Here is a 15,693-nt window from a genome sequence, read left to right on the forward strand (position 1 = left end):
TGAACTCTCATATCCTACTCAGAAGATGTGTTTCTACATCTTAGGATGTAGAAGGCTGCCTACTGGGAAATGGTGCCCTGCTGGTAGAACTGGTCAGTCATGTGGCTCCTCAGTGCTGACACTGATCTAAAGTAGAATACAGGCTCATTGCCATACTGTTTAGAATGTTCTCTGCTTGCTCCTTATTTGCTCTTTTGCCTGCAATATTTCCTAATGAACTGAGTTGAGATATAGGCTTCCCTTTGGTCAGCGTTCTTTAATTGCAGTCTTCCTTACAGTCAATGATAGATAACAAAATCTGCATTCCTTCCATGGTACTATCCATCTTCAACACCAGTAACTCCTAACATTTTTGGTGTTGTGAGAGTTTTTTTTTATTTTTCAACACCTCTGCTCCCTTGATCTCACTTTAAAAGGAGAAAACTTTTGGCAGACAATTTTAACAACAGTGAAAGAAGCAGTGGAAAGTAAAAAAAAAAGTACTAGATGAGAAGTCAGTGGACTTGGGGCCTAATGCTGAGGCTTAACTATGGTTTTTCAACTGAGTCTTTGCGACCTGGACAAGTTTGAAATCTTGCCTCAGTTTGGGAATCAGTTTCATTTGTAAAATAAAGGGATAGAACTAGATCAGTGTTCCTAAGTCTAGCTGTACTTCAGAACCATTAGGCAGAGGCAGCAGTAAAAATTAAAAATACTGATTCTGGGGTCTTTCTCCAAACCTACTGTATAAGAATGTATCATGGTGGGTTTCTGTATTTTTTGAAACATCAGTGGCCATTCTGATATACAAACAAGAGTTAAAACTAAATCAGTTTCTCAACCTTTACTACACATACAAATCACATGGGATTGTTGCTAAAATGCCTGCCATTTTTGATTTAGCAGGTTTGGGTTGAGGCCTGAGATTCTGCTTTTTTAACAAGTTTCAAGGTGATGCTCCTGCTGAACTTTGAGTAGCAAGGGGGCTAAATCAGTGATTTTCAACTGGGAGTAATTTTGTCTTCTGGATAGGGCTGACATATAAAATACAATGCTAAATCTGTCGATATTATCCCCAGCGGACATTTGGCAATGCCTGGAGACATTTCTGGTTGACATAACTGGTGTAGGTGCTACTGGTATCTAGTGAGCAAAGGCCAGGGATACACCAATCTTCCTACAGTGCACAGGACAGCCCCTCAAAACAAGGAACAATCTGGCCCCAAATGTCAATAGTGCCAACGTTGAGAAACCCTGTAATAGATGACCTAGTCTAAGGTCTCTTCACATTTTGCACTGCTTTATTTATATGATTCTGGCATATAATTATAATATAGTCATATTTTTTGATCAGTGATCGATGGTCACTAAATTAGAATTTTTTTCCGTAGCCAAAACCCTGTGACAAACCAAGAACTTTTCCAACAAACCTTTCAAGATTTTATTCAATCTTATTTCTCTGAAAATATTAATTGAGCACTGAGGGCCTTTAGTAAATTTAATCCAACCCTTTCAACTCACAGATAGAGAAATCAAGGTCCACAGAGGTGAAGAGCCAAACCCAAGTTGTGTTGTTTTAAAAAATTTCCCACCTATCTGGGACTGTTAAGATAATTAATTATTTATAATGTCAATGGTACTACCTGATCCTCGCTGGCACACATTCTCCAAATGAACTAGATAAGGAAACTCAATTCTCCCCTCATTTGAAGGTTGTGCCACTTGAATTCTATTTTTATCCACATATTGAGGCCAGTTTTCCAAAGAGTTAAAGGTTGCTTCATTCACTGAAAATACTCATTCTGGTAGGGCAGGCTTTAACATAATTCACTTTGGCTTGTAGTAATGATAACTAATTTTATTGGGGGCTTGGAATGTGCCAGACATTGTTAAAAGCGCTTTAAATGGGTTAACTAATCCTTCTAGTCTTATTTCAAAGATGAGGAAACTGAGGACCAGAAAGGTTTAGTCTCCTGCCCAAGGTCACACAACTAGTAAATGGTGGAATTAGAACTTAAGTCCAGAAGCATAGAAAGGCAACTGGGAAATGGTTGAAGAACATAGAGGAAGTCCCCAGTAATAGAATTCTGTGATTTAGAGGTAAATTGTATTCCAAGTACTCAGTCATTTTGAGACAGTATTATTTCTGAGGACAGAAAAAGTGCTACCAGGAGGCAAAAACTTGCTGATTATGAATACAGAAAAGTTACTCCAGCCATGATTTCCCCCCCTACACATGAGATAGAATTTTGCCTGGTTCACAGATGTTCTTGTGTCAAGCATTTGCTATCAATAACTTAAGAGCCAAGATCTCTGGACTGCATGTGAATTAAACTTGTAAATACTTCTGTGATCTGGAAGAACTATAGACTTTGGGCTGCAATTGGAAAGCTAGGATAAAAATCTAGAAAACCAGGGTCTTCCCAACTTCACAAGGACATATTTTATCTCTACATGGATATTTACAGGGGGGAGCCCTTAAGGAATACTTGATTTGTGCTTCACAGTAACATATCAGTCCTGAGATTTTGGTCCAGATCTGCCATTAATCAGCTTTGAGACTTCCAGGAATTCACTTCTCTGGGCCTCAGTTTCCAAAGTTTTTAAAGGAGAGAACTGAAGTAGACAATATTCTTTCAGCACTCAGATTGGGCAATTCTTTAGTAGTACCAGAGACAGAACTGGATGTTGACCTTATTCTAGGAGGGCAAACTGGGGTAGTGCTTTATTTGGAATTTAAAATAGAGTACCAATAGACAACCTTCTCCTGATCCAGTACTATTAAGACATGACCAATCATCTTTAAGGGAAGCAGTGCTGGGGAGGGAGAGACAGAACAATGCCTGTGCTCTGAGACCGTACCATGTGTTTTATATTTGCTTAGATTTACGCATGGCCTAAATCCTGTTTGTTCCAAGCCTGTATTGTTTCAACTTCCATCCATTTCATTCATTCTAGGAATTGGAATTAACCCAGTTCTCTCTGTTTTGGTCATTGAAGTTCAAATAGGTTCCTGGCTTTGTGTACAATCTCCTTTTTTCTTTGATAATGGAAGAGATCTCACTTCTCAAAATGATGATAGGAAACTTGAAAGCAGGCTAATTACTGCTCTTTTCATTGGATTCAGTCTCCTCCCATTTACCTTGTTTTGGATTTGCTCTGTAGAGTAATACCCAACATCTTGGCCCTCAAATTCTTCTCTGATGGGGGTGAGACCTCTTATGTATGGGGAGGCCGAGTAATCCAGTGCCCCTTGGGAATATGTTGTTAGGATTGCCATGGCAAACAGTCCTAAAGTGAGAAGTTGAGCTCAAAGTTCCCAGTCCGAATTCATTGAAGCTCTTCAGCTGGCTAAAGGCTTTCAAAATTTTCCAAGAGCCAAAAGGGTCTCACCTCACCTGACCATATGAGGGAGCTCTATCCGGTATAATGGCAGTTTATCCTGCTGAGGGATGTGATAGCAAATGTTTAACAACTTGGTTTGTGTGTGTATGTGAGTTGGGAGAAGGGAGCCTTGAGTTGTAGCATTTGCCAATTTCCATAGTGGAAATACCCCCATCATGATGATTACAAGCTAGAAGCATGATGTCACTAAATATGGAGTAGATGAGATGAATACAATCAGCCCTAAGGAGCTGGTGTAAACCAACTCCAGTACATCACCCACTGCATCTGCACAATGGCCCACATAGCCCAGAGCTTTGAGACCTGGGGCCTTTGAGGTTAGCAAGGATTGGGGAGGAGAAAAACAGTAGTGCTTTTTATACTGTCCTGACTCTCCAACCTGCTTCTTGAGAAAGTGGTGGTCGAGAGTATAAGAAGACTGGTCATGGAAATAGTAGGAGCCACAGTAGAAATTTCTGAATGTCTTATGTGAATTGCATTCCTGCAGGCTTGTCAGATGTTCATCTGGCGACCTTGAGCAATAGCAGAGTTCATACCCTGCCTGGATGACAGAAAAACCATTTTTTAGTGCCTGCATGACTCTCTCCATATGGAAGGAGGAAAAAAAAAGAACATTAAATCAGTATTTGTTCTTCATTCAACTGTACTTTGCCTACAAAAGCATATATGTTCTCCTCTGTGGTAGGAAAGTGGAGAATAAACCTTAGTGTTGAAGAAGCAGCTCCCTTCCACCTCATGGCATGCCCGGTTATGACTCTGTGCTAACAAACTAACCTGAACAGAGAATGGCCATCCTGGCAGTGCTTTAGGTTACTGTGAAATGAGTACTGTAGCTCTGCTTCTTTTGTCTTTGCCAAAACAGAGGTGAGTGACCATGGTTTGGTTGGCTGTGAAATAAAGAGGTCGCATGTAATATCAGAGCCAAAAAGACAGCCCCAGGTTCACAACACTAAACTTTAGAGCTGGAAGGATCACGGAGAACAAAACTTCAGTGCCAAAGAAGCAGTTTTTGCATACTTCAAAGAATGCTAGTGCTTAACTTTACCCTAACGAAACCAACCTGAGCAAAGGTTGGAAAAGGTTTGGCATGATGTGAAATGTAAACTGTTTCTCCACTTTAGGTACGCTTTCATGGACAACTCACCTTGTAAACATTATTGCTGACTGCCCTCTCTTTTGCTTTGGCCAATAGAGAAAAGGGCACTTAAGGTAGGTAGAGTGGTACTGACTAGAAAATGCAAATATTTGGCACTACAGTTGTCATCAAAATGGCAGGCTCAGGAAGCTGATATTAATGCTATAGGGACCCTTGATTGAAACAACTGACCATGGTTGTAGCATTAGAATTGAGTATAAAATGCCATATACTTAAAAATACCCAGGAAAAAAACTCAGCTGCATCATATTCCTCCTAGCATGTTTTGATTTTTTTTTCTTTACAATTTAGCTCAGGGTACATTTCATTCCTGGGTCACCAAAAATCTTTTAAAGACACTTCCCTTCCTGTTTAATTCCCTAGAAAGGAAATTGCAACATACTCTGTTAAATATAGGGGTTGCTTTCCTGGTACCTAGAGAGCTCAGAGACCTGTGATTCAACAAATCTGCCTAAAATGTATTTGTATCACAGGGACCAAACAGATGGTTACACAATTAATCTTATTTCCTTCTTTGGTTACCATAAACATGAGTTGATCATTTGAGGGATATTGTAAGATTTATTCAGCTGAGTGGCTACCCAACCAATTGCTTAGTAAAGAACCCACAAATGGTTGTTAGTAATTGTTTTATAGACAACAGCTAGCACTTATTGAGTGCTTTTTATGTGCCAAGCTTTGCTCTAAGGGTTCTATATGTGATATCTCATGTAATCATCATAACAACCTTCTGAAAGAAGTACTACTGTTACCCGATTTTATAGATGAAGAAACTGAGACACAGAGTAGTGAAGTATCTTGCCTAAAATAATGCAGCTGATAAGTAGTAGAGCTAGGATTTAAACTTTGATAGTCAAATTCAAGAATCCTTGCATTTAGCCACTACACTAAAGTAATCTTACAATAGGCCCAGAGTTTAACTATAAACAAAACAAAACAAAACAAAACAAAACAAAAAGCTTTCCTAGGTTTGAGGTCACAAAAGCTGAGTCTGATTCTGGCTCTGCCACTGTCTTGTGAGACATAAGAAAATTCCTTCTATCTCTCCGGGCATGGAGAGGGGCATACAAATGTCAATAGAATGTGATACAAAATGTTAAAGAGCCATAAGCTTTTCAAAAGAAAGCTGCTGTTGGGATCCAAGGTGTTACTGTTTCTCACTGTCTTTCACAGATCTCATGAAAAAGATTTGCTTTTGCTGGCTGTACGTTTTGCAGTTTGACCCCCATTGTTCTTTCAGTCTCTTCAGGAGAAAAATCCTTAGAAGTTAGACTTGAAAAATGTCCAGCAGAGCAGTCAACCCCTTGCTTGTTCAGGCAGGACTGCTCCCCATGACACAACCCATGTGTTTTTATTTAGTGTTTCTAATCTTCTGAACAGGGTACACTTTTTTCCTTGAATACTTTGTTGAGAATTTCTCCAAATCTTTTATTTTGTAATGTTAATATTGAGTTGTACTCTTTCAATTTCTGGCCAGGCAACATTGCAAAGCATCAAGGAACTGTGTTTTGAACGACCATTTTGCAGCACTACCACCATTGCTACAAGGTACTGGAATTTGTATGCATGACGAAGAGAAAAAAGACCTTACTTCTCTGGAAACACTATCATTTTGCTTGTGCCTGGAGGAGGGGGAAAGCCTCTAGTAACTGGGACTATAAGTGGTTATTATTGTACAAACTAGAGGTCCGTGACAGGACTGTGGCCCAAACACCAACGCTAGTAGGAGTCTTGGCCCAGGGAGAAAGTCAACATTCTGTACCTTCTCATCTCTTTTTTCCCCCATCCTGTCTCCTTCCCTGCTAGAAAGATTCATGGCTCCATGAATGGTCTGAAGTAGGGTGACCAGGTAAGTTATCCAAATCAGAATATCCTTAACAACGAAATCAAAATAATACAAGCAAACTGGATTGTCTTGGGCAAACCCAGGTGGCTGAGGTCCTTATCCTGGAGGTAGCTGCAGCTTTCCAAAACTTGAGAATGTGGATTCACAGAAGAGAGCTATATGCTAGGCCCATGTTTAGCATAACAGGAGTGCCCCACAGTTGCCCAGGATAGCACAGTAAAATGAGACAGCTCTCTGGGCACTGCATTCAGCCAGGGTATCAACTGGGATTTTTATGTGGATATCTGTGCATCTTTTCGGATGATTGAAAAAGGAAGAACAATTAGCACATTAATTAATTAGAATCTTGTTTTTAATTCTGCTGTGAAAGGTTGCCTTTTGTTAACTTGAATGAGATCCTGCGCTTACCCTAAGCTTTAATTATAGTGTTATTATTTTAAATATTAGTTGGTCTTGCTCCAAGATACAAGAGTGTTTAAATTTAAATACTCTAGAGGGAATTTAAACACATTTTAATTTACTGATGGGTACTAATTACGCAAAGGGATTCTAGATTGTTTAGTTCAAACAAATGATTAAGATGACAACAGACCTTGAATTATGGTAATCACATTTTGAAATTATCTTGGTTAGGGAGCAGGAGTACCTGTAAATGGGTATGCATCTGTTTATAGATGTATCTGAACTGTCATGAGAGTCTGCAACATATGAGTGAGTATTGGATAGTCGCAGCTTTTCAGGGAGACTGACTTGGTTTTGAATTCCTGCTCTACTATAAGCCACATCAACTTCGTAACTCTTGGCAAGATATTGTTTTCTCTAAGTTTTAGTTCCCTATTTATAAAATGAGGTTAATGATATTCCTCTCAGAGGAAATTTTGTGGGGATTAATGAGCCAACATATGTAAAGTGCTGGGCACACAGTAGACGCCTGATAAATAGTAGTTATTACAATTCTATAATTGTACAAATTTATAAATTGTACAATTTATAATGTATTATAAATTGTACCAATTTATAATTATAATTGTTTATAATTGTGTTTTATTGTTTGTGCCTCCATGTTTATATTTTCCAGGGATATAGATGTGTATTTTGGTATTTGGCAGTATATACCTCTCCATATGTCTTTGTGAATGCTGAAGTCTTGGTATGCAGCTATACCTATGCATACGTTGAGTGAGAATCTGTGTATGAAGAAGAGATATGTTATATTTACACAAATGTATGTATTTCATTGTCTTTCTTTAATTCACGATCTCAAACTTGGCTGTGAAGGCCACTTTCGGCATGACTCCTTCATTTCCAACAATGCCTTATATTCTTGGCCTTGATTTAACACTTATTGATAGCCTAGGTAGTAGAGATCATTTGGTTGTGTAGTGTTTCTTCTTTTAATGAATTTGTGTGCATGGTGTGTGTTTTGGAACTAACAGTTCCTTTAGTCTATAATTAACTACTTCCTTTCTCTTGTTTCCCCCTTCCCTCTTTCTGCTTTCTCTCTTTTTCACCCCAGTAGCAGCAGGGAAAAGAACATCTGAAATGGGAGAGACAACAAACCTTGGCTCTGAAACAAATTGTGACCCATTCAATGGGAGCTCGAATTGATTTCCTGTGTGTTGGACAGGCAGGTTTGCATATAGGAGACATAATGTGCAGGTTAGAAAATCACCAAAGCCAAATTTAGAGATAGATGCTCACATTCATGATATGATTTTACAACAACCAGAAAGGCTTCTTTACCTGTAGATTGTTCTCATGTTAGTCTGCCATAGCACCTGAAAGTCTACCATTTGGTCTTTTGTATGACAAAGACTTTTCTGCTGTAGACACAGCTGCAGTAGCCAGCTCTGGGGCACCTCTGTTACATAAAAGAGTGACAAGGCTCTATCACTTGGTAAACCTATATTCTCAAGTTTTGAAGAGTCTTGGAAACCTCTAGGGGATTCTGCTGGAGCTTGAATTTTCACTGAAGAGAAACAGGCACTAGGGCCAAACAATTTGGTTGGAACCAACCCTATAGGGTCTTCACCTTCCCTTCTCTGCCTTCCCTGGATTTCAAGTCAATAGCCCATTATTACCAAGCATGAATCACATGAAGGCCCTAGGTTGGTTATGGAGATCAGGCATAAAAATGCCCTGTTTTTTCTCCTCCCTCTTCTCTACCTTGTTACCCTGGGCCCTCCTGCTAGGAACAAAGCAGATCAGATAGACCAGTATGAAACTATTTTGATTACTCTTTCCCAAGAATTTTGGCATTTTAAAAGAGGGCCTGGGGACATCTTTGTGCATTCCTGCCCACACTTGAGTAGTGCCCCTACATTCTCAAATTAGTCTTCTCGCTGCTTCTTAAGTGTCTCCTATTTCTTCCCTAGTGGAGCCCTTCCATTTGTTAAGGCAAAATGATTCTGATTAAATTAACTTGATTTAAGGTTTAGGTGGCAACTTACTTAATGTGTTTATTTTCTAAAATGTACATTTTGAAGGAGAACTTGTTTAAAAATAAATGACCCACAAATGATAGAATTTTAGCAGAAATCTATGGTCCTGATGGTTTTCTACGCCTCACAAGATATAACACATAGGCAATTGATGGTTTTTTCTAAATGCTCATATAATGCTAATATCTACCCAATTCTTCTGGTGCTCACTTTTCTTTTCAGCAAGTCTCACTGCCATACTTAATGTTTGCAAGGAGCCATAAGCTTTCCCTTGATAGGCTCCATAAAAGAGTGTGGATTAACCTGGAGGCATGCTTGAGTGGAATAGCAAGAAACCACCCCATTCTATCCACAGCAACCAACCTGAACCCTGAAATTCCCATAGTACAAGTTTAACCTAGACTTACAGATTCCTTATGTGATTGTTGAACCCACTTCCACAAATGTTCAGACCTTCTTCTTCTTCCTCTTCTTCTCCACCTACTTCTACTGCAGAAAGCAGTTAAAGACCCAATTCTGCATGATGATCTGTAAAGGGAGCCATATTACCAGAGGATCTGGTTTCTGAGACATAACACTTTAGGGTAGAAAACTCTGAGGAGCATACATTTATATGAATCACAGATCTGGCTTGAATACACTGGACCACAATGTGAGAGGTTATGGTTAATAAGTCATAGTAAATAATACTAATAATAGTTAGCATTTACTAAGCACTTGCTATGTACTTGTCTCTGTATTAAGTGCTTTACAGGCATTATATCATCTTCTCTTCAGACATATTGCAGGATTGTGGTTTAAAAATGGAATGTCTAGATTCACATTCTAGTGCCACCACTTACTAACTGCATGACTTTGGGCAAGTTACTTAACTTCCTTTTTCGTAAGGAGCCTATAAGTTGGAGATAATAATAGTATTTGTTTCATAAGTTAGTGGGGAGGATTATATGAGTTAATCCATCTAAAGAGCTTAAAACAATGCCTGATTCTAAGTAAGTGGTCAATAAATGTTATCTACTGTTAATAGTTCTATCACTATCCTTTTAGGTAGGTACTATTACTACCTTCACTTTAAAGATTATGAAACTGAGGCTTGGTGAAGTTAAGTGAATTGACCAAGATCAAACAGATAGTAAGTGATAGAACTGGTGTCCAAACTCAGTTTCATGTGACTCCAGTACTGTCATTGAACTACTTTGCTACTTTCTATTTAATGTATACAACAGAAAAAAAGATCAATATGTGAACCCTAGTTATACTTACCACTGTTCAACGTAACATCTTACTAATTTTTGCCACAGTATTCTATCTTCAATAAGGTCATTAGTAAATATTAGTAAATGTTACTGCATGCTAATTCACATATATGCATTTAAATTTCACATTTGTATGTCACAATAGGGACGTAGGCTCTGCCAACTTTACACCCTAATACCTATAACCAAAACCCAGTACTTTCTTAAGCTACTGAAGTAATGCATTGTGCAGTAGCATTATGGGTAGAATTCTGAGTCTTGGATTTACAAATTATTCTTTCTGCAGAGACATTATTCTCTGTTAATTTGTAACTGGAACAAATTCTACCAATGCAAAGAAAGGGTAAATGCACTTTAGTAAGGGTGAGGTAATGAGGTCTAAATACATTATCAGGAAGGGGAGAATAGTGGGTGTGTTCCATGTCCAGGATGAGCCAAAAACAAAACAAAACAAAAAAACTGTCAGCTGACCAATCAATCTTAGAAGACTGGAAGATTGATGGTATTTCAAGATCTGTTTAAATAATGAGAAAGACCATTTACCTGCCTGAAGAGAAAGTATTCCAGCCCGAATATACTGTTTTGGAAAAGGTTCAGGGGTCAAAGTGGGATGTGTTTTCAGGGAACCTGAAAGCAGGTGTGTCTTCACACATGAGTTGCAACCATCGAGTGATGAATGTGACTTCTTTTGATACAAACATATCAGAACTTTATATACTAATATGTGTTGTTCTCTTCAAAGCAAACGTCTTAGGAGGCTAGATTCTTAATATTCCCATTTGAAACATATTTTGTAGAATTTTCTTCTGACCTAAACTTCAGATCCACATATGCAAACTATGTCCATTCATTTAAGAAGGGAAAAGGACTAATGGGATGAAGGAGGTGTCTGAAACCTGGAATAAGAATCATGGTTTCTTAGCTATCACCTCTGATAATTACCTGGAAAGTTAGAGAGGTGATTTGTATCCAATAAGGTAAGTGGAACCATCTTGCTTACTTGACTAACAGACTCAAATGGCTCTGGGATCTTCTCCCAAGTCTGACTCTCTTATTTTTTCCCCCACGTTTAACTTCAGTTGATGGTGGACCATCCTGCCAGAGTTTGTTTGCATATGGAGAACTAAATGGAGTTAGATAAAAATCATTTATGCTTTCTAACCCTAGTTGACTTCCTTCTAGATCTTAATGGATACAGTCAGAAGCAAGAGACCTGTCAGAGGGAGCAGGTATGAAATAAACTGAATAGATAGATGTCACTGGGTGGTCCAAGAAGTCTGAGGCTAACCAGGTCAGGACTGTTATCCTGGAAGCCCATTCAAAGTCCTGGGGTATATGGGGTTTTTATATCAGAAACTTTGGAGACATTAACAAGTATAAAAATGCATAACTGCCATTCAGATTTAACAAGGAGAGAATATATGGGAAAATACATATAGTCTAGGATGGAGCTTGGGAGGGGATTGGGGGTTCTCAAATGACATGGGACAGGAGCCAAATAAATGTTGGTGCTTGTGAATTTCACACTGTGAGTATAAACAGTGTTGCCATAAGAACTTAAAATTCAAAGGAGAAAGATGAAGTAAAGGGTGCCAATTAGTCAGAAGCTAGATAATGTTAGTTAAAAAGTAACAGTAAAGGATGACCCATAATATTTATTAAGTACTCATTATGTGCTAAGTCCTTTAAATATATTGCTTCAAAACAAGTCTGTGAACGAAAGGTTATTGTACCCATTTTAATGATGAAAAACTGAGGCTCAGGGAGATAAAATAAATTGCCCAAAGAAACACAACTAGTAATTGAAAGAGCTAGGATTGAGCATAGAGCTCACCGATTCCAAATTTCATGCTCTTCACTGGTATATTAAGCTACTCTTTAAGGATGGGCATATCTAGCTGTGCACAAAGGGAAGAAAAAGTTGGAAAAACATGGGGTTTTTGTAAAGGTTAGCAATTGGAAGAATTAAGACTTAAGAATGTAAGCATCCAAAGATGGAAATAATAGGCACTGGGGCCACCAATAAGGAGGGAGATTGGAATGAGGGTTAGGGTTCTTATAGGGTATAATGTTTGCTATCTGAGGATTAGGCCATCTGAGACCCAATCCCACAGCAGGCAATATGTCTATGTAACAAACATGCATGGTACTTTCTGAATCTAAAATAAAAATGGAAAAAAAAAAATAAAAAAGAAAGAACTTATATATTTGTGCAAAAAAAGAATGTGAGCAGTAATGAGATACCAGGTTGATGCTGCTAATGACAGGAAACATAGCAAGAAGAATTAAGTAGTGTTTTGAACAGAGATTGTAAACTGGTGATCCATTGGCCAGATCCAGCTGGCACACACATTTTGTTTGGCCTTCACAGTGCTTTTTTTTTTTTTTTAATACCAGGTTAATATTCAGTATTTAAAAAGATAAACTTCCATATAAAAAGTCTGGTTTCCAGTGTTCTCACCCTCCCCCTAGCCCCAAATAAAATCTGGAAGATGGTGATGGGACAGGTCAGACTGTGAGAGTCTCCACAAAAGCGACTATCCATGAAGACTCACTGTGTGAGTGAGTGTGCACCTATGGGTGAGTGAAAGTCCGTCTGAGAGGAGACTTGGGTTCATGCACTGGGGGCTCTCCTTTGGAGGTGACTGTAATCCTTCACCACCCTTAAATTGGGGCCGCTGGCACACAGGATCATCTGCTGTTTTCGGGGCTATCCTGAGAAAAGCCTGCCAAATAAAGCTGGCTTTTACAGGTGATGGTGTGGGCCATGCTCCAGATGCTCATCATCTGGAGCATGGCCCACACCATCACCTGTAACAGCAAAGTGGCTGAAGCCCTGGATCCATGGAGAGAGCAGCTGGGAGAGTGGGAGAGGAGCAGCTGGATCCATGGAGAGAGCAGCTGGGAGAGTGGGAGAGGAGTCCCATCAGTCAGGGAAAGCTGGAGAGGAGCCCCACCACCAGTGAGGAAATATGGCTGGAGCCATTTTCTCTGTCCTGGGACCAGGCAGAGATCTGCAATGCCCTACCCAGCTCCACCCAGCCTCCAACCTGGGACCTAGAGGTTATCACATCAAACTTGGGGAAACAGATGCCCCTCTACCATGCTGGAACAGGCACAGACACATCAGATCAGAGTGGAAGACTTGAAACAGCAGCAGCTAACCAGGTGAGGCCAGATCTGATCCACCCTCCTCCCACAGTAGTCCTTGGGGCATATGATCCATGCTGAGAGCAACCCTATCAGCCTGTACTGAGAGCAGAGGGGAAGTGTTGAGAACCAGAGCTGAAAGAAAGTTGAAGTCACAGGAACAGCCTCAGAGCAAGTTTGTTTGTTTTTTGTTTTAGTTTTTTTTTCTTTTCTTCTTCTCTTTCTGTTTTTGATTATGTTTTCATACTTGCTTTGTTTCTGTTATTTTATTATTGCTTTTTTAGAATTCCTGTTTGTATATGAATATTTATGAGGGAGAGTACATCAATAGGGTTTTTTTTTTGTTGGTTTGTGTGTTTGTATGATTGTCTGCATGTTTTAAAAAAATCTTTTCTGTCTTTATTCGTGTCTATTTTCATTTATTAGTTGGTATGTCTGTCTGTTTTCTCTCTTCTTCTTCTCTCTCTCCACCTTCCTCACATCCCACTACTTCCTTTTCCCATTCTTTTCCTTTTCCTTACCTCATTTTGCTTTCAGGGGGCAAGCCTATATCCCCACAGCATGGACAGATTGAAAAGCCGTGAGAAGTGAGTTTCAGGGGGCCCACACACCTGTCAGCAGATACTGGGATCTGCAGATAGTTTCTGAATTACAGTTCTCCCCTCAATGACATCTTAAAACCACAAAAAGTGTAGCCCCCCACCCACAGTCCAGCTTCAGAATTGAACAAAGCTGGAGGATTCATATAAGGAAGAATAGAAGATTGAGCAAACAGAAACAAAAGCTACCCCACCATCCCTGAACAACAGAATTAAAGAAGATGTAAAAAAAGGGGAAGGAAAATCTACACAAATGAAGAAAAACCAAAGGAGGAATATCGATCTCACACAGACCCCTGGGAGGGTAGACCCTGAGAATACAGACTTTGGAATGCAAACAATGAAGAACCCCAGAATGACTGGTGTCAAACCACAAACCCAGATATCAAGACATTAATAGAAAGAATAAATAGAACTGAGGAGAGACAAGAAGAAAGAATGAAGGAGTTGATAACTGAGATAATAGCAATGAAGAATACAGTGAATGAAATAAATAACACACGAATAAGCATGGAAATCAGACTTAGCCAAGCAGAAGAAAGAAGCTAAGAGCTTGAGGACCAAAATATGGAACTAACTCAAACTGTTAAAAGCATAAAAAAGAAGCTTAAAAAGTCAGAACAAAACCTTCAAGAGATGAATGAATACTTCAAGAGGCCGAACCTAAGATTAATTGGAATTCCTGAGGCAAATAGAGAGACAAGGACCAACCTGGAACAAACATTCCATGAAATTATCCAAGAAAACTTCCCTCATCTCGTCAGTGATGTGACCATTCAAACATAAGAGATTCAAAGAACCCCTGCAAGACCACAACTGAGAAGACCAACTACTAGATACATAGTAATTTCCTACACAAAGTAGGTATAAAAGAAAACATCCTAAATGCAGCAAGAGAAAAAGTCAAACTACCTACTGGGGAAGACCAATTAGAATAGCAGCAGACTTATCTACAGAAACACTTTAGGCTAGGAGATCTTAGAGTCCAATCTTCAAAGTTCTCAAATATAAATAATTTCAACCAAGAATTACCTACACAGCTAAGTTAAGCTTCATCAATGATGGAGAATTAAAATCTTTCCCAGACATTCAATCCCTAATAGCTTACACTGCCTCCAGACCAGCTCTACAAGAAACACTTAAGAAAGTATTAAAGACAGAAGAAGGAAAAAAAAAAAAAGAACAACAACGTTCTTCTCCAGAATGCAGGAAAAATATTGAAAGCACACATGAATCAATCCAAAAATAAACAAAATAAGACAACAAACAAACAAATAAACAGCAGCAAAAATAACAAACACTATAAGAACCTCATGACAGGATAAACTCTCACATCTCAATAATTAGCCTGAATGTGAATGAACTAAATGCACCACTGAAAAGACATAGGATAGCAAAATGGATAAAATATCATGAGGCAACAATATATTGTCTCCAAGAGACTCATCTCACCACAATAAGGATACTTGCTGACTCAAAGTAAAAGGATGAGAAACAAAATTTCAGGTGAATAGAACACAAAAGAATGCAGAAGTCATGATCTTAATATCAGACAAAATACCCTTTAAGCTATTAAAAATTTAAAAAGATATGAAAGGCCACTATATAATGATAAAAGGTTCAACACATTGTCAAGAAATATCCATCTCAAACATATATGCACCCAACATATTAGCACCAACTTTCATAAAGCAGCTTCTAGGTAAACTTAGAAATGATATTGACTCTAACACTATCATGGACTTAACGCTGTGGACTTAAATACCCCAGTCACAACCCTAGACAGATCATCAAGACAAAAAATCAACAAGGAGATCCGGAACCTCAACTTGACGCTTGACCAAATGGACTCATTGATACC

The sequence above is a fragment of the Carlito syrichta genome, unplaced genomic scaffold (genome assembly GCF_000164805.1).
Source record: "Carlito syrichta isolate Samal-C Ts95f unplaced genomic scaffold, Tarsius_syrichta-2.0.1 Scaffold315562, whole genome shotgun sequence".
Taxonomy (NCBI): domain Eukaryota; kingdom Metazoa; phylum Chordata; class Mammalia; order Primates; family Tarsiidae; genus Carlito; species Carlito syrichta.